General features: G+C 35.1%; 1 long non-coding RNA gene across 1 annotated transcript; it reads left to right on the top strand.

Annotated features, from left to right (window-relative positions):
- The first annotated feature begins 294 nt into the window (after positions 1-294).
- Positions 295-23,563, top strand: LOC125799365 (uncharacterized). The gene is made up of 3 exons (XR_007438273.1): positions 295-455; positions 20,886-21,144; positions 23,432-23,563. It is a non-coding gene; the product is annotated as an uncharacterized LOC125799365 (long non-coding RNA).
- Position 23,564: the final 1 nt, after the last annotated feature.

Raw genomic sequence — 23,564 nt, 5'->3', positions numbered from 1 at the left:
TGGGGACAAAATGGGAAAAATTTGAAATAAAATTATATAAAAAAAAAAACTGCCACCCCGTACCCCTCATGTCATCCAACTTTGAGGCAGACCACTGACTTCTGCAATCTGGACCTGCACAGTGTCTACTATTTCTGGTCTCAGAGACAGTTACAGAGATGCAGACAAAATGAAAGTAAGAGAGAAGGATGTGAGGAGTGTGTGTGTGTGTGTGATAAGAGGGGTAAGTCACAGGTGTGTCCACTGCTCTGCCCCTCCCAGAATGTTTGTGCGTGTGTGTGTGAGGCTCACTCAATCTGCCTGTTTTGATGGGTCTGTGTGTGTGAATAAGCGAGAGTGTGTGGGAGAGAGTGTTTATGTGTTTCTGGTGGCTATGCAGAGTGTCTGCCGAGCAGCAAGTGTTTCCTGTCCAGGGAAGCTGAGAGAGAGATTATAGGGACTACACGTGTATTCAGGTAGGAATCTTTCTCTTTCTCTCTCTCTTTTTCACTCTCTCTTTTTCTCTCTGTCCCTCTTTTGTTCTCTCTATCTAGCTCTCTCTATATAAAACACTTCTTCACTATCTTTCTCTTTCTATAGCTACTCCCTCTCTCTTTCAGTTTCTTTAGCTTACTTGTTTTTTCTATGACTTTTTGCTCTCTTTCTCTTTCTATAGCTGTCTTTCTCTCTGTCTGACATGCTTCACACAATCATGCTCCTGCCTGACAATGTAAGCGGACTATAATGAAGAGTTAGTTTATTGTAATAAAGATTTAATACAATGTAATGAACAGTTAGTGCACTGTAATGAAGAGTTACTGTACTGTAAGGAAGAATTAGTGCACTGTAATGAAGTATTAGTGCACTGTAATGAAGAGTGTACTGTAATGTACTCTTTCTATAGCTCTCTCACTGTCATGCGCTAACTCCCTCTCTCAGTTTCTTAAACTTACTTGTTTTTTCTACGACTTTTTGCTCTCTTTCTCTCTTTACATCTTTCTATAGCTGTCTTTCTCTCTCTCTGACATGCTTCACACAATCATGCTCCTGCCTGACAGCGTAAGCGGACTATAATGAAGAGTTAGTGTATTGTAATGAAGAGTTAATACAATTTAATGAACAGTTAGTGTAATGTAATGAAGAGTTGGCGTAATGTAATGAAGAGTTGGTGTACTGTAATGAAGATTTAGTGTACTGTTATAAAGAGTTAGTCTACTGTAATAAAGATAGTAGTGTCCTATAATGAAGAGTAAGTGTACTGTAATGAAGATTTAGTGCACTGTAATGAAGACTGCACTGTAATGAAGAGTTAGTGTACTGTAATGAAGAGTTAGTGTACTGTAATGAAGAGTTAGTGTACTGTAATGAAGATTTAGTGTACTGTAATGAAGAGTTAGTGTACTGTAATGAAGACTGCACTGTAATGAAGAGTTAGTGTACTGTAATGTAGTCTGCACTGTAATGAAGAGTTAGTGTACTGTAATGAAGTGTTAGTGTACTGTAATGAAGACTGTAGTGTACTGTAATAAAGAGTTAGTGTACTGTAATGAAGAGTTAGTGTACTGTAATGAAGATTTAGCGTACTGTAATGAGGAGTTAGTGTACTGTAGTGAAGAGTTAGTGTACTGTAATGAAGAGTTAGTGTACTGTAGTGAAGAGTTAGTGTACTGTAATGAAGATTTAGTGTACTGTAATGAAGATTTAGTGTACTGTAATGAAGAGTTAGTGTACTGTAGTGAAGAGTTAGTGTACTGTAATGAAGATTTAGTGCACTGTAATGAAGAGTTAGTGTACTGTAATGAAGACTGTAGTGTACTGTAATGAAGAGTTAGTGTACTGTAATGAAGAGTTAGTGTACTGTAATAAAGAGTTAGTGTACTGTAATGAAGAGTTAGTGTACTGTAATAAAGAGTTAGTGTACTGTAATGAAGAGTTAGTGTACTGTAATAAAGAGTTAGTGTACTGAAGTGAAGAGTTAGTGTACTGTAATGAAGATTTAGTGTACTGTAATGAAGATTTAGTGTACTGTAATGAAGACTGTAGTGTACTGTAATGAAGAGTTAGTGTACTGTAATGAAGAGTTAGTGTACTGTAATGAAGAGTTAGTGTACTGTAGTGAAGAGTTAGTGTACTGTAATGAAGATTTAGTGTACTGTAATGAAGAGTTAGCGTACTGTAGTGAAGAGTTAGTGTACTGTAATGAAGAGTTAGTGTACTGTAATGAAGAGTTAGTGTACTGTAGTGAAGAGTTAGTGCACTGTAATGAAGATTTAGTGTACTGTAATGAAGAGTTAGTGTACTGTAATGAAGAGTTAGTGTACTGTAGTGAAGAGTTAGTGTACTGTAATGAAGAGTTAGTGTACTGTAATGAAGAGTTAGTGTACTGTAGTGAAGAGTTAGTGCACTGTAATGAAGATTTAGTGTACTGTAATGAAGAGTTAGTGTACTGTAATGAAGACTGTAGTGTACTGTAATGAAGATTTAGTGTACTGTAATGAAGAGTTAGTGTACTGTAATGAAGACTGTAGTGTACTGTAATGAAGAGTTAGTGTACTGTAGTGAAGAGTTAGTGTACTGTAATGAAGAGTTAGTGTACTGTAATGAAGAGTTAGTGTACTGTAGTGAAGAGTTAGTGTACTGTAATGAAGACTGTAGTGTACTGTAATGAAGAGTTAGTGTACTGTAATGAAGACTGTAGTGTACTGTAATGAAGAGTTAGTGTACTGTAGTGAAGAGTTAGTGTACTGTAGTGAAGAGTTAGTGCACTGTAATGAAGATTTAGTGTACTGTAATGAAGAGTTAGTGTACTGTAGTGAAGAGTAAGTGTACTGTAATGAAGATTTAGTGTACTGTAATTAAGTCTGCACTGTAATGAAGAGTTATTGTACTGTAATGAAGACTGTAGTGTACTGTAATGAAGAGTTAGTGCACTGTAATGAAGAGTTAGTGTACTGTAATGAAGAGTTTGTGCACTGTAATGAAGAGTTAGTGTACTGTAATGAAGAGTTTGTGTACTGTAGTGAAGAGTTAGTGTACTGTAATGAAGACTGCACTGTAATGAAGAGTTAGTGTACTGTAATGAAGAGTTAGTGTACTGTAATGAAGACTGCACTGTAATGAAGAGTTAGTGTACTGTAATGAAGAGTTCGTGTACTGTAGTGAAGAGTTAGTGTACTGTAATGAAGACTGCACTGTAATGAAGAGTTAGTGTACTGTAATGAAGAGTTTGTGCACTGTAATGAAGAGTTAGTGTACTGTAATGAAGAGTTTGTGTACTGTAGTGAAGAGTTAGTGTACTGTAATGAAGACTGCACTGTAATGAAGAGTTAGTGTACTGTAATGAAGAGTTAGTGTACTGTAATGAAGACTGCACTGTAATGAAGAGTTAGTGTACTGTAATGAAGAGTTCGTGTACTGTAGTGAAGAGTTAGTGTACTGTAATGAAGACTGCACTGTAATGAAGAGTTAGTGTACTGTAATGAAGAGTTTGTGTACTGTAGTGAAGAGTTAGTGTACTGTAATGAAGACTGCACTGTAATGAAGAGTTAGTGTACTGTAATGAAGAGTTTGTGTACTGTAGTGAAGAGTTAGTGTACTGTAATGAAGACTGCACTGTAATGAAGAGTTCGTGTATTAGAATTCTACACTGTTCTGAGTAACTGCAGGACTACTGTTACTGATGATCATCCTAAAACAACAGCGATTTCAAAACAGACGATGCTCTCTTGCATCTGCTGGGACAGTTTCAGCCGCCAGGGTCACCACACACCTGTTTCCTAACTATAACACACACACACACACATTTGGAGTGCTTCTTCAGTTCACTACATGTGATAAGAAGCTAATGTCCCTAACAACCACCGGACTTACATGGTCACCAGTCTCTCTGTAAACATTTCCAAAATCTTCATTTATTTTCTTCACAATTCTCCAACAAGATATTTAAAGATTCCCGTAGAAATCCTGCAGTCTCATTTTTAAAGTGAAGCTTAAAATTCATCTAAATGTGTAATAATAATTGTATTAAACTAAACTATATTATTTAAATAAAATCTAATTATAGAGTACTCACCAGCAGGTTGTTGTAACAGCGGTCTATGATTATAGGCATTAGAGTCATTGTATGTAAAATGCCTGCATGCAAAAGTAGCTTCCTTTGCCCTGAAATTACTAAAAATATTAAAGTCTATTAACATTGGTGGCCAGCTGGGTTAGGCAGTGAAGCTTTTTTATTAACAAATAGGATGAAACATCTGGTTCAATCTTGTCCTATTATCCCAATGGTCAGTTCTGTGTACAGTATTTTTATTTATTTTCATTGTTTATTATATTTTTATATATATTAAATATATTAAATGTTTATTATATTTTTAGTAACTTAATCACTTTTTTAATTTGCATGCACATGTCCACCCTGTTATAGCAAGCTGAGTGGACAGTTTTTAGTGAAAATTGGCATTTGATGCAAACCTGGTTGAGCTTAGAGTTTTTTAAAAGAAATGAATTACCATAATATTTTATCACAGCACGCTGCACAGCTTAAACTTTTCCTCAGGTAAAAAATACAATATAAAGAGAAAATAGCAGACAACATTTTGGTATAAAAATTTTGGTAAATGGCACATTGTATGTGCTTAATTTTAATTCCAGTCTGTTAAATTCAGTAAATAAACAGTAATCGTGTGGTAAAATGTTCAGAACAAGAGAGTGTGATTTTTTTACATTTAGAATGTCAACAGAACATATCATTTGCTCAGGAGTTCAAACATTTGCAGGCCATAGTGCACAGTTACTCTTAACCTCTTTCTTCTCTGGTTAGAACAGGTTTAACAAATCAGATAACTTATTGTTTGCAAACCCATCCAGCCTCTAGGTTACTATAGCAATGGCTGATGAATTCATGCATGTTTGCTTAAACTGCATCATATCCTTCTGCACATTTCCTGAAAATGCATTGTTTTGTAATGCTGTAATGAGATGCATTATTCGGGCTCACATAAAAACCTTTAATGTCACAAATTTCAGAATTAATGGACCAATAGAAATGCTCCAAAATGATTAAAGTCTTCTACTGATGTTTTATTTTGTATGTTAAGCACTATGTAGGAAATGGACTAGTGTGTGAAGTGCACTGAATGAGAAGCAGCACTAAAGGAAGTGCATGGGTTGTTGTAACAAGGGGATGAATGTAATGTAACAGAAGATTATGTAACAGACCCCTTCCTTTCCACCAACGTTGCCTATGTTTTCAGAGCTCGTTAAAAAAGTGTGGGGCTACAGCATCCAAAGCCCAGGCCAGGCAACGCCCCTGGTGGTGGTCATTCTTGGCACTGCAGTGACACTGATCAGCATGGTGGTGGTGTGTATAAGTTGTTAGTGTGTGTTGCTCTGGTACGAGCAGATCAGACACAGCAGTGCTGCTGGAGTTTTTAAACACTGTGTCTCACTGTTCATTCTTTTACACTCTTCTACCTGTAGTTGATCCATCTTGTAGATAAAGTAAAGTCAGAGACAAAAGCTCTGAATATGTTGCTGCACAGTTTGCGTTGGTCAGTCTCTAGTCCTTCATCAGTGTCCCCAGGACGCTGTTGGTGGATTATTCCAAGTCCAGCAGGGACACTGAGGTGTTTAAAAACTCCAGCAGCACTGCTGTGTCTGATCCACTTGTACCAGAACAACACACACTAACACCTTATACACACCACCAGCATGCTGATCAGCGTCACTGCAGTGCTGACAATAATGATCCACCCATACAATAATAGCTGCTCTGTGGTGGTCTATCCTGTGGGTTCCTGACTGTTGAAGAACAGGGTAAAGGGCAGATAATAATAAAGTATGCAGAGAAACAGATACAGGACTACAGTCTGTAATTCTGTAATTATAGAACTACAAAGTGCTCCGATATGATAAATGAGGTGAAAAACATGAATAATGTTTGTAGAAACAAGAAGATGGACAAGAATATATGTTTTTTATGTTTAGCAGACTTTATTTTAAGTTTTAGTTTAACACACAGTTGTTTGTATGTAAAGATATCTACATATCTACATTGTACAACACATGATTACATCACACATCAAAACAAACACATTAGAAAGATATTATAGTATAATTAATCTCTCTCTTTCTCTCTCTCTCTCTCTCTCTCTCTCTCTCTCTCTCTCTGTAAGTTGGTAGAGTGGGTGTAAAAATAAGTGTGTGATTGTGAGAGAGGGAAGTGGTGTTTCACACTTCCTGGGTGCGACAACATCTGCACTCTGAAATGCTGATATGTTTTTTTACTAACGGCTGTTGTTTCAACTTTGAAAAACATTGCACACAATGTTTAATATTAAATGGTTGTCAAAAACTTATCAAAATGCAAATAAACATTACACTTTTAACTTGATATCAACATCAAGTCTTTGTATTAAGGATATGATCCTTATTATGAGTTTAATACCATTTTTGTATATTTCAATCTAAATGTATGTGCTCAAAATAGGAAACAACAAGTTATAAAGTAAAGTTATAAAGTAAAGTGAACAGACTGTGTGTTATTTCTGCTTCAATCTGAAGAAGCTTTATTTCAGCTGCAGATGGATGGTGTAGATAGTTCTGTATAGAACCATTATCTTTACAAAACCCTGGAAGAATTGAATTGATCACTGAGCAATATAAAGCAAGGCACATTTAGCATGTATATAGCATCTTTCACACACAGGGGCAAATTAAAGTGCTTTACAGGAAGGTTGAAGACATAATGCAGAAAATTTTAAAGGAACGTTACAAGAAATTATGATTCAATTAATAACAATAATGAAAACTAAGAGCAAAAGGAATATAATTAGATTAATAAAATAATAAACATGAAAAACCAATCAAAATAAAAATAAGGGTTGAAATAATATAAAATAAATAAACAATAAAGTGTTAAATATGTGCAAGAGTTAAACAAAATAAAACTGAAAAGGGGACATAATGTATTGTTTATTAAATGTTGAAAAGTACGAAATTGCAATGTTAAGGCAGATTCATATTTTAAAATCAAAACATTTATCAATTCAACACTGATTCAACCTTGAATTAAGGCTGAAATGCTAGCGGTGTACATTAACACTACAGCCGGCCCGGTTCTGTTCACACTGCCTCTGCAGGGACATGTACAACAATAGGAATAGGTCCAGCGAGAATACAACCAATGGTAGAAAGTCCTGGTACACTGTAAACCCACAGCTTGTTTGAACTCAACTAAGTTTGAGTTTGATTTATGTTTTACAGACAACTGCATTTTTCCAAACATTACTCAACATTTGTAGCCACATACCTTTGGCTTTAAGTTAGTCTGTTGCCATTTATAACTTATTTTTTTATTTTACTTCTGGCACTTTCTATTTGTATACTGGAGAGCTCTGGTCATGCAGGCCAAGTCTTGCCCGGGCAGATCAGAAACCCGAGCAGGATCTGAGCAGCAGCTCACGCAGGACTGTTTCTGGCACATTTACACAATCTGCGTCTTCACTGGAAACAATAAACAAAGAGAAGCATGTCTCCACAGCCCAGCCAGGAGCTGAATTCCTACAGCAGCCCGAAATAACACTGACCCAGCCACTGACCACAGGACCCGTCAGAGGGTTAACCACTCCAGAGATGTTTCGATGTTATTGTGTTTAAACTAGAGATATTAAGTGTAACAGAAATGACAAATGGATTACAAATGCTAACTAACCAAAACTCAGATCTAAATATAATATATAAATAAATATAACAATTTCTCCACTTATTAAACAGAGCTGAATCCGAAACATGACATAATAAACTACTGACTAACGTTTTATTCATTATTTAAAAGGTAAGAACTTTTTAGTATATTGAAATATTTACCAATATTTAGCGCCACAAACATCCCTGAAAGGAAAGGGACTGGACCATTTGATATTTAAGACCAGGGGTATTTAATTAGAATTCAGTACGGTCCAGTTAGAAAAAATTTCATCAGACCAAGGTCCGGACTGTCGCCATTTTTAACTTGTGTTATGATTCAGTGCTACATCCTGTATACTGAAGAAGCCTAATAGTTCTGCCAGTGTTTTATGTCATCAACAACTGAAAGACAAAACAAATTACAAATACTATTCAGTATATTTCAACATATATATTTTTTGAAATAGGCCTGTCACAATAATTACATTATCGACTAATCATACAATATATGGAAACACCCTCAATAATTTAACTTATCGAGTCTATTATTGTGAATCGGTATGTCAACTTTGTTTTAAAATGCTTTATTTATTCTATTTTCTATTCCATTTTTTTTTTTACTTTATATTAGATTTAGGCTTGCCTGCCATAATAATTACATAAATGACAAATCATACAATATATAAGGAAATGTTTGCTGAACTTAGTCAGAATAATCAGTTTTATTTTATTTAATATTATTACTGTATTTAAAAAAAAAAAATCTGCGCACCATCTGAATTAGCCTTTTTTCGCTTTATTGTCCGACTTTATTCTCACTACGTGCTTCGTCTGTGTGTGCTCCTCACTCCCGCATCTGCCGCTTTAAATAAACTCTGTCAGAATTAGTTTATCGGTTTGGGTCCGCATTGGACAACGTCTGGGTCCAGATCCGGACCGCAGTCCGCCTATTAGTGACCTCTGTTTTATACTTTTGAGTGTGTGTTTGTTTAGAGTTGAATTAAGTTTGATTAGTGCTGGTGTTCACAGTGAGACAAACTGGCGCTCAGAGATAAGGTGAATCAGATAAATCAGATTAAATTTCTTCAATAAAGTGATTTTGATCAACGTTCTGCAGGGAAAAAACTGTTATTTTACAGTTTTTCAGAGCATATTTACAATTAAATTTCTTCAATAAAGTGATTTCATTCAATGTTCTGCAGGGAAAAACTGTTATTTTACCTTTTTTTAACTAACTTTATTGTCTTTCAAGTTGTGAGCTGTATGATTCTCAAATTAATTTTTATTTGACTCATTCAGTGACAAACTGTATGATCTTTTCAGAATTTCTCTATTAACAGGCTCTCTGCTCATTTAAAGCAATAAAAAGTGTTCAGAGAGTGAAACCACTTATGTTAGCACAGTCTGAAACCCAGCCAGGTGGATAAAACTGCTATGAAACTACATCATGGGGAGCCGTCTAAACTGAACATCTAATTAACATAGCCACGCCCCACAGACAGATGTTTTTTTTAGGTATATTTTCTTTTACATAAAAGAAAGAAAAAAACGTTTTATTTCTATGGTTATTTTCTGTATTTTTTTTTAACAATGAATAAAAAATAAATAAATAAATAAACCTTACAATTATGAAGAAAAACACTGAGTTGTTGGGAAAGACATAAACATTTAAATAATAACACACACATATAATTACATATAATAATAAGTAATTTTACATACATATCTATATAACTTAAGAACATGGAAAAATACCATAAAAATAATATAGCAATATAGCCCTAAAAATAAGAGTTTTAACTGTAATCTCTCATTAATGTCATAATATGTAAAATTAGAACAGGGGCTTGTAATTAACAGAAAATGTCTGTAATTTGACAGAATTAGACTGTAGTAAAAGAAAAGGGATAAATAGTGTAAACATTTAGAGTTATTTTCTGTAAAAATAGGATTTTTTTTTACAGTGTGGGTGTCTGAAGAATTTTGAGTTGTTGGCATACCTGTACATTGGCAGACAACATGGAACCTGTACATCCTAGAGGGGTGTGGGAAATATGGGAATGAGTTTTTCAAACTTTGTATCATCAAATGTAATTTATCCCAGTGTGAGGGCACTTTCTCTCTTTTTCTTGCTAGTCTAGACCTAAAACTACAATTAAGTTTCAGTTATGATGCAACCCAGTTTTCCAGGCATGTGCAAGCTTTTTATTTTAAAAAGACAATGCAAAACCACATGCTGCACACACTGACGAAGAGAATTGTTTGACAGTTGGTTACACATAACTGTTTTATGTTCTAAATAAAAAGTTGCATTAATGATCCCAAACATTAAACAAGTCAACCGAAACAATTTGGGTGTTAATAACTTTAATGATTTGAGCTTAAATAACACATTAAACTGGGATTTAAATGTCAATATCCAGAACATTGTCCTTTTTAATATTTTGCGAGGAAATGTGAAATCTGATGTGATTGGGCACTTTTGGAGACGCAGGCTGTGTTTTTGTCCCCAGTAACTTGTGTAGTGCTACTAATTGACGTTTAGTCGACAACAAACATTTAAAGTCGACAATTTTTTATAATTGACATTGTCGATTATATCGACTAATCGTTGCAGCCCTACAAATCAGTCCACCTTTTGTATATCTCAAGTGTGCATCTTTCAACTCTCAAATTAACTTTCGAGTTAGTTTGATCTTATCAGGTTATGTGACCCCAGATTTCAGTAGCATTTAAATTAGGACAAATTTTTTGATTCAAGTAGTAGAGCAGTTAGATTTTAGATTGTTCTCATTTAAAATTTTCCATTACTTCAACTGCTACTCAGATTGACTTTATACACTGCACATTACAAAGTCATGGCTGCGGACGACGGGGGTAGAGGTACTGTACTAGCCTGGACTGGTACATAAAGTATCTTAGGTTCATGCTTTGTTCAATCTAATAACTAATCTAAATGTTCTATTCTGTCCCAACATGTTCTGATTTTAGATTGTACTAGAAATGGGCTGATTACTGATGCTGATTGAGGGCTAGGCTGAATCCCACATTAATCCTTACTGGCAAACTTGGTAATACATTATTGTTTAGGGCTTCTGTTCTGCATTATATTCTGAGTGATGTACTGAGCTGAGAGATGGACTTTCAATTGGGTTTGGATTTACAAACTTCCCTGAAAGGAGAGGAACAGGGTAACATTATTATTTAGAGTATGTGTAAGTGTATGTAGTGTGTATTTTTGCATTTAGTTAAATTCAGCTTTTACATTTATAAATACAGTAATTCTTTTAGCTGGAGCTTGTTGAAAATGAGTGTTTTATAGTTGCCACACCTACAGACCTAAAACCAGTAAACGTGGCAATGTTTCAGTTACCCAATCACAAGCCAGCATTATCTCACTTTGCATATACAGCACACAAATATCCCCCGTAGATCATTTACAGATCTTCACACCATTAGCAGGTGACACTCAACAACATTTAGAGTTTGGCTTAGGGTTAAGTTTTGAGCTGTATTTAAAGATTGCGTTTAATTTAGGACCATGGTTTGTGGTTAGGTGTTAGGATAGGGACAGGTTTGGGTGTAGTCTTTTTGTGTAGTGTTTTGTCTTGAATTTTACATTTGGCCTGAGTTTAGGACCATGCTTATGTTAAGGCCTACATTTAGGCTTAGGTATAGGATTAGAGTTAGATTGTATGTGAATATTAAATATAGTGCTAGGCTAAGGACTAAGGACTAGTTTTAAGGTTAAAAATTGGGTTAGGTTTAGGACCAGGTTGAGGGCTAGCTTTAGGTTTTGGTTTGAATACATGGTTGTGAGAGTTAGGTTTACATTTTGGATTGAACGTTAAGATAAGGCTAGGCTTTAAGATGATATGATCAGGATGAAGACTGATTTGGGGTTTGGGTTGAAGCTAATGCCTAATGACCAGGTTTAGGATTAGTTTCAGGTTTTTGGTCAAAGTTAAAAATATGGTTTCAACCAAGATTAGGGCAAAGTTCAGTTTTTGTTATAGTTAAATTAAGGTTGCATTTAGCAACAAGATTAGTGGTAGACTTAGGTTTATGATTAAGGTTAGAATTTGTGTTAATATTAAATATATTGTTAGATTTTGGACCAGAATTAGTGTTATGTTTTTAGGTTGTGGGTAGAAATAAAAAATTGGTTAGGCTTAGGATCAAAATTAGGGGTGGGATATTTCCAAGTGATTTTAATATTTATATATTTATATGAATATAAGTTAAATGTCTGTCACATATCCCCAATCCACAAATTTGTGTTTTATCCTTACTTTTTCATTAAGAACTTATATAAACAGTTATAAAACTGCCGATACCGATACAAATACAAATAAAAGGGCTCTTTTAGTTTATTAATAGTACTATGATTAAGGTTACATAATGAGGCTGAAACAGACCACACAGCCCTTTGAAGAGTATACACAAGTGTAAATGCAATTTAATGTAAATGCATTCCAAAGTCATTTATTTGACACACTTTATATACAAACACACAATACATTTGAATTAAATATATATATATATATATATATATATATATATATATATATATATATATATATATATATATATATATATATATATATATTTTATTAAATATAAAAAAAGTTAAATATTAAATATGATACATATTAAAGACAGGGCTCTACTCTAATCTTTTTGCACTGGTTTTGCAGGAGAGTTTTATTTTGACACATAGTGCAGTGAATTAACTTTAATGGCTAACGGCTAACCGGTGACGCTAACTGTATTTACGAGCTGGTTAGAGAGAGGAGGATCTGTGGTTTGATACTCGATGTGGATTACGGCTATAGTTCACTTGAGGTTTTACTTATTACATTATTACATTCACAATGCCGGAATGCAGCTGTCGGCCCGATGCTAGCTAGGCTAACAGATTGCAGATATTAATGGAGATGGTTAAAGGTTAACTGGTGATGCCAACTGTATTTCTGAACTAAATTAATCACTTTTTGTAATCGTTTTTAATAACAGATGGGTGTGTTTGTGCTGGTTAGTGTTTGTAGATCTTGTGGATTCATATGATATGTAGATAATGACTATAGTTTACTCCAGTCTGTAGTTAATACCTTTACAACACCAGAATGCAGCTGTCGGTTCAGTGCTAACAGACTAACAGGCTAACTGACTGCTGGTGTTAATCTGTTCACCCCTCGGACGCTGACTTTACAATAATTACATGTAGCCGTTCTGCTGTTCCGCATTTCCAAAGTGAAAACTCTCCAGACAATTGTAATTTTTTGTAGACAAACAGCTAAAGTTTACTCAGTCAGCCGCAGACTGAAGGTGCTGGGGGTTCAGGGTAAACTGTGGAACTGGAATCTGGATCAGTAATAGGTTTTCTGTTAACGTTACAGCAGGTTTATTGTCCAGCTCAAGCTGCGGACTGGAATGTGGATTGTGGATCGCTGTCCCATCTCTAGTTAAAATGTTGGCAATGGTGACAGTATCAAATTAGCCGATTAGCTGATTAATGTGCACAGTGCAATTTGTCAAATGTCTAGTTACATATCTGTTACAATCTTTGATACCCAATGAACAGGTCACTTTGGCCCCTTATCACAGTCAACAGTTGCTCCCCATAAAAGAGTCACCAGGAGATGCCGCTGGCCTCCAGCATGTCCTTTCAAAAGTGATGCTAGTGTGGTGACATTGGAGAGCAACACGCTTGAAGGGTAACACTAATTCTCTGTCTGTTACACCAGCATCACCTGTACCACCCAGCTTTTTTTTTGTTTGTACAGTTTAGTGACTCTGTACTGAAAATATGAGACAATGCACCACCCATCTCCAGCACAGTCCTTCCATTATAGACAAGATTATGTTGTGTGTGTGAGAGAGAGCGAGAGAGAGAGAGAGTGAAAGAGAGAGAGAGAGAGAGAGAGTGAAGGATCTTGAGATTGATTACCTTAGTATTGTGCTGAACTCTACCTGTTCTGTAAACAAACTCATTCTACAAAAGTTGGTGTGGGGTGTGGTGAGTGTGTGTGCGTGTGTGTGTGTGCGCGCGTGCATGTGTGTGTGTGTGTGTGTTCTAGTAGAAGAACTGTATTGTGCAGCCTTAGACATTTGAGAAGTGTGAGTGGGCAGGAAAATGGCCTCATTGTGTCCGATGTTTAAGTAGCTTCTCAACACACACACACACACACACACACAGAGAGAGAGAGAGAGAGAGAGAGAGAGAGAGAGAGCTGCAGGTTGCCCAACCACTAGGGTGCGCCCATGAAATCCAGTGTTGCAATCAGAACACACCTATTTCTAGTGTGTTTAGGAGTTTATTGCCTCTCTCCCACACATATACATATTTTACTAAATGGGTAATTAATAATAATAATGTAAATAAAAACAGAATGCATTGATTTGCAACTAACATAGATCTGTATTTTATGCATAATAGGACACAGAACACATCACATCAAACAAAAAATTTAACTTCGTGTAAAATCATGAAGACCACTGTCTACAGCTCATAATATCAGGAAAAGATCCAGAGTATTTGGGGAAATCCCGGTGCTCAGGCCTTTAGGCTTCAGTGCATTATAAACAGGCCGTACTGATTCTGTACTGGAAACCACTGTGAGGGCTCTGGAACACCTCCAGAAATCACTGTCTGTGAACACAGTTCACTGTGCTGCAATCCACTAATGCAGGATAAAACTATCATACAAAGATTAAGCCAAATGTCAACAGAATTCAGAAACACCACCACCTTTTCTGATCACAAGCTCATTTAAAGTGGACTGATGCCAAAATAAAAAACTGATCTCTAGCCAGAATAATCAGTCCTTTATGAAAACAACGAATGTTGTGTTTCTTTCTGAAAAGGCCTTGTATATTCCAGCAGGACAATGCTAAACTGCATACACAATCACATCACAACAGCATGGCTAAGGAGAACTAAAGAGCCAGGACTGTTAAAAAGCTAGAATCCACAGTCAGACAAGAATGGGAAAACATTCATTCAGCAACTTTTTTTCTTCATTCAAATTTCTAAAATGCTCTTTTTATTCGGTCATGTAAGTTGGAATTTGCTCCTATTGTAGCTGTTTCTGCAGCCTTTTGTTGCAGTGTTAAGATGTTTTGCAGCCAGACATGTAGGTATGTTATGTTATTTTATTTTTTATTCTGTTTATTTTTGATGGAAACTGGATTTGTGTGCTGCAGCGTGTTTATTTGTGTTTGTAAGGAGCGGAGGTGTACATGTGCTGAGCATGACGCTCCTGCATCACTAAGATAAGATTCCGCGGTTGACTGTTGTTTGTTATCAGGATTTTAATCGGTCAGTGGCGCACCTGTATTTCCCACCACCAAGATAGAAACACACCAGATATTTACCTGAACACACCTCATTTCCAGACCACCACACCCATAAGTGTAGATATATTCCTACACTCTGACGCTATTTTAATGGCGCAGGCGCAAGGCGGGAAAATAGACTGTTGACAGGGTGTAAGGAAGCAACAAGCTTCATAACGCGCTTGCGCAGGGTCTGCGATAGGGCCTATTGAATATAAACTGATGTTGCCGCCGCATTTATAGTAACTGGAAACCAGACTCTTTAAACCAGTCAAACTGGATTATAAGTCAATATTAAACATACTCTAAACTGACTTTGCTTTGTATAATATCTAATCAGTTTTTTGGATCTCTTACTGGTGGTCCAAGGCAGATTGTGCATTAGTGTGCACTGAAAACTCATACATTCTTTATACTCAAATAATTTAAGTCTGTTTTACATAAAATTGGATATTTCTAAACAATATACAACTATTTTGAGTCAGTTGAACATTTGTGGGCACATATACTGTATACAAACTGAGATTCTTGAGTTGAACCAACTTATAATAACTGCGTTTAGTCTGTTGCCATTAACAGCTTCTTTTCCATTGCCTTCTGTCACAATCTATTTGCATACTGGGTGTGTCCAACAGTTTCTGACACTCACCATCAGTGTGTAGTGATTCCCCCTGGGCTACCTTAGAGATAAATCAACTTCCCCTTTAGTTGTAATAACTTGATGTTTTATTTTTATGCTAACTCAAGTTTTCATTCCCCATAACTTAACTTTTTTAACCCTTGTGTGGTGTTCATATTTTTGTTACTCGTTTACTTTCTTACTTGTATTTAATTCAGCAAAATTAAGCAATTTCCATTAAAATGCTTTACACATGCTTGCTTCACCTAAATTGCAAGCAATATAAACAGCTTACATGGTTAATATTTGCCCTTTACCTTTCTTATGTTACATTTCTTTCAAAAAGTGCTGCTCTTTTTTTATTAGTTTTGTAATAAAATGTAAAAGAAAATGAATTAAAATCAAGATATGAGTAGAAAATTTGTTTAGTTTCAAATTTACAAATGAAGCAATGTTTATTAACCCCTGGCCAAACAGACTGTATGTAATATAAATGTGTGTGTCTGTGTGGGGGGTACAGTGTGTGTTTATTGAAAATGTGTTTTGATATATGTTTTTCACAAAAAATGAGCCAATGCCAATGAGTTTGAAGTACATTCAACTTATTGAGCTTGTGTAACGCCAGGGTTTAAAGAACACTTGCTACTGTATAGTCTGATACATTTCTGACAAAACTACTTTTAGTTTGTTCTGAGGGAGAGACTTTTCCATGTTTTCTGCCCAAGATCCAGAGTAAACCTCTTCAGCCAGACATTTCTAATTTGTAGAAAATTATGTGAATTAACGTTTTTCAGGTCTATTAACTTACTCTCAGAATTGAACATTGGGTTTTTACATTTGGTAAGCATATTGTAATACATAATGCTAGTTTGTGTATTGAATTTAGTTTTCTATACTTCTTATTTTAGGAAAGTAAATTTCTGTAATCAAATTTTCTAAATGTTTCTGGAACATTATTTCTGCAATGTGACTAAAGACTAAACTTCCTTTCTACTGCAATGATATATTAAAAGTAAACATCAGAAGTGCTGCATTTTATTCTATTTTTTGAGGTTGTACGTACTGTTCCATATAAACCTCAGAAGACACACTTAGGTTTACTAGAGGTTAAGGTTTGGATTGTAAATAAAATGGTGTACTCATGACACAGCTGATCTGACAGCTTGGTTGCCAAGGACAAGTTGCTAGGAGAAGTAAACAGTAATCTTGGTTCTTGGTCTTACTCAAAACACTGTGAAATGCTTAGGCAAAAATAGTTACTTAGGAATAAGCATTATATACTTTTTTATGTTTCTAATTTTAAACATGTATATTTCTATAACCTATTATTTATTTTCTAGAAATGTGTGTATGAAACAATCTAATGATTGAAACCATTATTATGTTAAACATTGTCAGAATGTTTCTGAAACATGATTTCAGTGTGACAGAAACATGCTGCAAATACTGCCACTGCAGAACGGAACTGAGTTATAACACAGCAGAATTTCCCCTGTATTTGCAGCGTGTTTTTTTCTATTTGCAGCACCTGTATTGTCATTTGGATTGATGTGTTTTGTGCTTTTGCAGCTTTTTCTAATTTGCTGTACGTCGGGCCTTCTCAGCCACACTTAAGCAGCTACACCATGACTGCTATCCCAAAGGCGGGGCTGTACTAATGTAAACAAGCAGTAAAAAAACACAAAAATCTCTTTGGTTTACCTTTAATAATAAAACCAGTTTAAAGTACAGGCAGAACAATGCCGCATTTCACATTTAGTGTTTTCATTACAGATGATCAAAGCATAAAAAACTCTACACATCACCACCTGCACTGCCCACCTGCCCAAAGCCTACAGGAACCACAGCACAGATACAATATTTACATGTTTAGTGCAAATACTGCTTACATATGCAACATACAAAATAATGCATATTTTGGCATATTTTGGCAATTTTTTGCATATATAATAATAAATATAAAAAGTATATAACAAAATGTGTGCAGTAACGAATAATATAACAATGGTAAGTGTAAGCATTACCATATTTTTTAAGACTTTAATATAAAGTAGGCATCCAGCTGCTTTTGTTTTAAAATAGCCTGTTCAAGTTCAGTACTAGAACTGACTATCAGGCAGGTAGATAACATAAACATTACCCACATATTGTGTTGCTAGCCTAGCTAATGCTGAATTACACTATTTGAATAAGACATGTAGCCCTAATTAACCAGTATACATTATTACTTACTGCTGCCTTGTTTTACTTTCTTTCTCTTCCTTTCTCTGCTTTCTTTCTGTCTTTCTGATAACTCCACTTCATAATTGTTAATATTTCATATTTTTCCTTGAACTTGGCTGGTTGGCTACTGTCAGCAACTAGTGGGAGGTTCCCCCTCAAATGGAATCTGATAACAGTGTATTTGTACTTTCCCGCATTAAATTCTTACAGAATTTAAAGGTGAGCTCACAGTTTGCCGTTGCTTGACTTGTTGCAACGGGCCTGGACACATCCTAGAAGAAACTAAACTCACTCTTTAAAGCATGCAGCAGATTTGCTAGTGTTGGTTTAACACTATTTCATTTTCTGTAGATCACACATAATTTTGATTACAGACTGTAGGACTGGCTACCTGTGCACTGTTCCAAATATAAAGCTTAGCTTGGTTGGCTAGAGTCAATTAGCTTAGCATAGCTTTGATACAGTCAGGGGCGTTGCCTGGGTATGTAAAGATCCGGGGCTCAGTCCAATGAATTATATATATTTGCATATATATATATATATATATATATATATATATATATATATATATATATATATATATATATATATATATATATATATAAAATGTTTAACACTACAATGTGTAGCTAACAGCTGATATTAGCTGATCAAAACACAATTTTAGGGCAGAGGACTGGGTTAAGAAACTCATTTAAACTAAGTATTGTACTAAATTCTGTCTATCTACAGCATCCAGCTTCTAGCTAACTGGTTAGCTAAATTAATTTTTTTAGTTAATTATAGCTTACAATAGGTCCTGCAATCATAAATTAATAAAAAACTATTTGAAAATTAATTATTTATTGGCTGATCAGGTACATCAAGGCAATTTTTTTTTCTCAAACCTTGAGAAAAAAAATTCTAAAGTTAAGCTAACTGACTGTCACAGACTGTAGTTTTTTAAGCACACAGTGGGTTTGATCTGTGTGTTTTGATTCTTGTTAATAAAACAGCTGAGCTGAGCGCAATTATATAAGGCTTCTGGAAAATTATTTGGGGCTAAAGCCCCGGGAGCCCAGGCCAGGCGACGCCCCTGGCTACAGTAATGATTTGCCAGTGGAAGTTTATCTATTGCAGCATACTGCTTTCAGTTGCAGTTTTTAAGTCCACGTGTGTTTTGCAAGGGGCAATGATCACTAACAGCAAGTTAGTGTTTCTTGGTCTTGACAAATAAAAATACATATTTGAACATTCAGTACCACTGAATTAATAATTGATCCTGCATGTATAATTTCCCTGCTAATAAATCCAGTTTAAGACCAGTTGGTTAACCAGTAAAAAACATACCCTACACTGGGAGGATAGCTCATTATCTAGCTCTTGACCAAAATGACCAAAATGTTTTCTCTGAATGACCAACTGGATTTTGTGTTAATGTGTTAATTTCAACAGTTTAATTGTATATGCAATTAACTATTTGATTGCAACGTACATACTATTAATGATGTATTGCATTACTATGTAATTTTAGTAAAGTGTACTAATTCAAACACATTTAAATAAATGAATATTTTTAAACTGAATGAGCTTAAACACATAATCAGTGTAAAGTCAAATAAATTGAATCCAAACATTATTGAGTTTAGTCTGTTGCAATCAGCAGATACTTTTCCATTGACTTTTGGAACCATTTACCCAGAATACTGAGTGTGTCAGTTTCTCATAATCACTGTCAGTGTGCAGTCACATTAGATGACCCTAGCATTTTTTTCTCCTTCTAAATTACTGTGAGGATTTTAAATTTATATTTTAGATAAATTAAATTAAAAAAGCTAAATACAAATCTATTTTATTCATCAGCCCATTATATTTGAGCTAGAAGTATTGTGCAAAGCAATCAATATAACCAATATATATTTAACTTATTTAAAAGTTGTCAGTCAACAGTATTTAAACATTTAATGATTTTTTTTTAATTAAAGCTTAACTTAACTTAAATAAACTTAACTTATCCAGGCTTACATTGTGCTACATTTCTGTATTTGCATTCCAAGTTTTCAAGATATAGTCTGTCTTTTTAAGTTTGTTTATTTGTTTTGGCCAAATCATATCTTGCTTTGATTGCCTGTAGTGAAGGTGAATGCTGATGCAGTGTGAGGTTCTTGGGCCTCACACTGCTAGCTGGTTGTGATGACTGGTTTCCATGTGTATAAGATGTTACTTGATTCGGTTTACTGGCTGAAGCTCTGTGTCAGTTATGGGGGAACATGATTAGTGGATAGGTTGTGTTAGCAGGGTGATTGTAGCAATGAAACAATGTGTGGTTAGATGGCTGTTGTCATCAACAAACATTGGGCTTGGTGACCCATGCTGTTGCCAGGTTAAAATAATGGCAGTCTATTTTAAATGAAGAGCAGTGCTGAGCGTTAAGCGCTGTGGTCTGGGTGTTTGCAGATTTGCAGATGCCATTTTTTTTATCTTTAAGTGTTCAGACATCCTTCAGACTGTTTATTTAATAACGGAAGTTTTCTAGTTTTCTGTTAGCGTTAGTGAAAATAATAAAATAGAAAACATTCTAGAGGTTGTGCAGCTACAACTAAAAACATCAAAGGACAGAAAAGATGTTTAAAAATAGGAATATATATTTTTAACTTTGTGCTATTATTGACAACAATTCCTGTTGTTTTTTACTGTCAAATACAGTTTATCCCATTGTGAGGACACCTACAGGGCAAACATCACATTTTTAGCTTTTTTAGAGGCAGATTGTTATATTTATTGTAAGAATAAACAACCTAGTGGGCACTTGATCACGTAATTCTTCACTTTAGTGGTGCTTTTTGAACCTTGGGGCCATCAGATGAGGGGCAGTGGCCCCCCACAACCCCCTTCCTTGAGTCCAACAGTGCAAAATATATGTATTTTTTTGTAAAAAAAAAAAAAAAGACACATTTAACTTAAAATTAAACACCTTGTTTATCTTATTTGGTCAAAATGTATACTGTATATATCAGAGAAGCGATAATAAATCAGCGTATGGTATATTTGTCTCTTTCAGGATGAAAATCAGAAAGCACAGGCTGCTCCTGATCTGCTCAGTCGGGATTTGTGTCGTCTCTCTTCTCTACTGCTACAAAACTCTCCAACAGGACACGTTTCACCTTTCTGTTCACCAGTCGGGTATAAAGTCCCTGTTCCTCAGAGGCTTCTTCTGGGGAGATTCACTAAGCATAGTCCTGGTCGGCCACAATAACATCCTTTCTAACAGGATCAGCCACCAGAAGGAGGTAATAAGGAAAGGGGCATCTGATGGACAGGTACTTGCTATGTAAATAATTATTTTTCTTTTGAACTGTTACAGGCTTAGATTGAAGAAAAAAAAAGAACATACAAAGAGACTATCTAAGAAGGGTGCATTTTAGATAATTTTTTTAATTAAAAAAAAAAAACTCAAAAATGTTATTTCGGATTATTTATTTTGATAGTTGATTAGTTAAGACTTTGAGAAAATACATTTTCTTACCTGAGGTAAAATCACAGTATTACTGTCAAGCAGTTGATAGGACTTTTCCAGTTTTTGCCTTTATATTTTATCCCAAAAGTACATAAAAATTATTAGCCTTTTAAATATTTGTTGACTGTCCTGTTAATTATACATAAAGTGTAAAAACAATTCCGTCATATATCTTATCCTCAAAATATTAATAGAAATGGTCAAATGACATGGTGACTCAGTGTGACAGGATTGAAAATTTAACAAGGGCAATCATTATTTCAATACAGTACAGATCTATTTACCAGTAAAATTAATTCACTTTAAGTGGTGAGACCTGCTAAATAAGAAGAAAAACATGACGACACCCCTTTTCCTTACTAGTGTCGCTTAATGCGCCTTATAATCCGGTGCAGACCAGAAAATAGATGTTTATTGATAGTGCACCTTATAGTCCTGTGTGCCTCATAGTGCGAAAAATACGGTAACTAGTTAGCCAGCAGTACTGCAGTACTGAACTCCACTGCTATAGCTATATCTGTCTTGAATGCCTGAAGGGTTGTCTCAATTCTTAGGAAGAAGAATTCACCCCTTGCCCTTGTTTTTGTTTCAAGAGGAAGGGTAACAACTGAGGTACAAAAGAGAAATGAGATTGGGCCGTAGTTCAATAAACATTTACATGGATAATTCATTTTTTAACCTTCAAACTTTTCCAATGTGACAGTGTTTTTATATTTAAATAAGACAGTAGCACAACATGCATTTGTGGTTTCCATAATTGATAATCTTTAAAGTAAGTTTGGGAAACTTAAAGGGCACCCGATCCTGAGTTATCAGTTACCCAGTTATCATTAAAAACACAGGGTTCTGCTCATCTTCAGCAAAATTATTAAAGTGGCAGAGAAGAGTGAACAGCACCAACTTTTTTTATTTTTTAACTCACACCGACATTTATGTTTAATCTCACAAACGCTTTATACACAGTTAAAATCGCCACTGAACACAACAAGCAGGAAGTGAAAGTACTGATATAAATCATGAACTTCTGCCATTTTGAGAGAAAGAGAAGTGCACATCCTATAAAACCCATGTGGGAAAATATATACTTATGTAACTGTGTATAAGATACCGCTCTGGAAAAAATCTTACACACTGCTTTTGGATAACTTTATGCCTTTACTCCTGGCGCAAAAATTCAACAATTCAGCTTGGTTTGATGGCTTGTGATCATCCATCTTCCTCTTGATTATATTCCAGAGGTTTTCAATTTGGTAAAATCAAGGAAAACATCATCATTATTATTTTTTCAGAGCTATAGACACACACTAATGGTGATTGAGAGTTGGAGGCACACTCCCTTTATGCAAATAATTGATCTAGGAGCCAATAGGAAAGATGCACTTTTTATGTAACGTACTAAGAAATGTTAGGTAGGCATTATCTTATTTAATGTGTCTCAGTTGTTCAATTTAGGTAATATTTGGGGTTAACTCTGCACAAAACTTAGTAACTGCAGATTGTTGCTGCAAACTGCAACAAATCAGTAGAGTTAAGTTAGGAACTTTTTTAAAAGTCTTTTTTTTTCGAGTTTGAATACAGTTTTTTGAGTTCAGGGATACTCTTTGGTAGTGTAGTATTTCAGAGTTTATTTTTTAGCATAATTTAACTCTCCTGCTGTTGATTTACCTTTACTGCTTAGATGCAACAGATTGCATTCACATTATTTGAGTTTAAATAAACATTAACTACATTGAACAGCTAAAGTAATGTCTATCTAACATGTCTTAGTAGATCGAACAGGTATTCTGCTACTTTTTATATAATGGTTGACTGCATGGCCACAGTGTTGTTGGCTATAGGAACAAGTTATAGTTATCTTTATTGAAAAGGGTGAGTCATGGTCACATATATTTACACACAGAATGGGTTGATTAAACTTACAGAGAGTTTCCAAAAGCCAGAATTTGCATGTATTTGTGTGATTTTTTTCAGGTGTGCTTAAACCTAAATCAGTGGTGATGTTAATGTTTCTATTAGTCGTACATATAACAGTGAAAACTGGTCAGAAGTTTGACCCAACTTTACTGATTGATTGTTTTGTCTTTTGTCAGGTGTCAGATCTGGTAATGCCTGATCCCACTGGTCCGCATGGGGATATCCACAAGCGACAGTATATTCTGCAGGATGATTTGACCCCATATTTTTTAAGCACAGAAGCGGGTGTGCTGTGCTTCCGTGAAGGGA

This window comes from Astyanax mexicanus, chromosome 3, assembly GCF_023375975.1.
Source record: "Astyanax mexicanus isolate ESR-SI-001 chromosome 3, AstMex3_surface, whole genome shotgun sequence".
NCBI lineage: Eukaryota > Metazoa > Chordata > Actinopteri > Characiformes > Acestrorhamphidae > Astyanax > Astyanax mexicanus.
The sequence above is the reverse complement of the archived record's forward strand: the minus strand, read 5'-3'. Positions and strand labels throughout refer to the sequence as shown.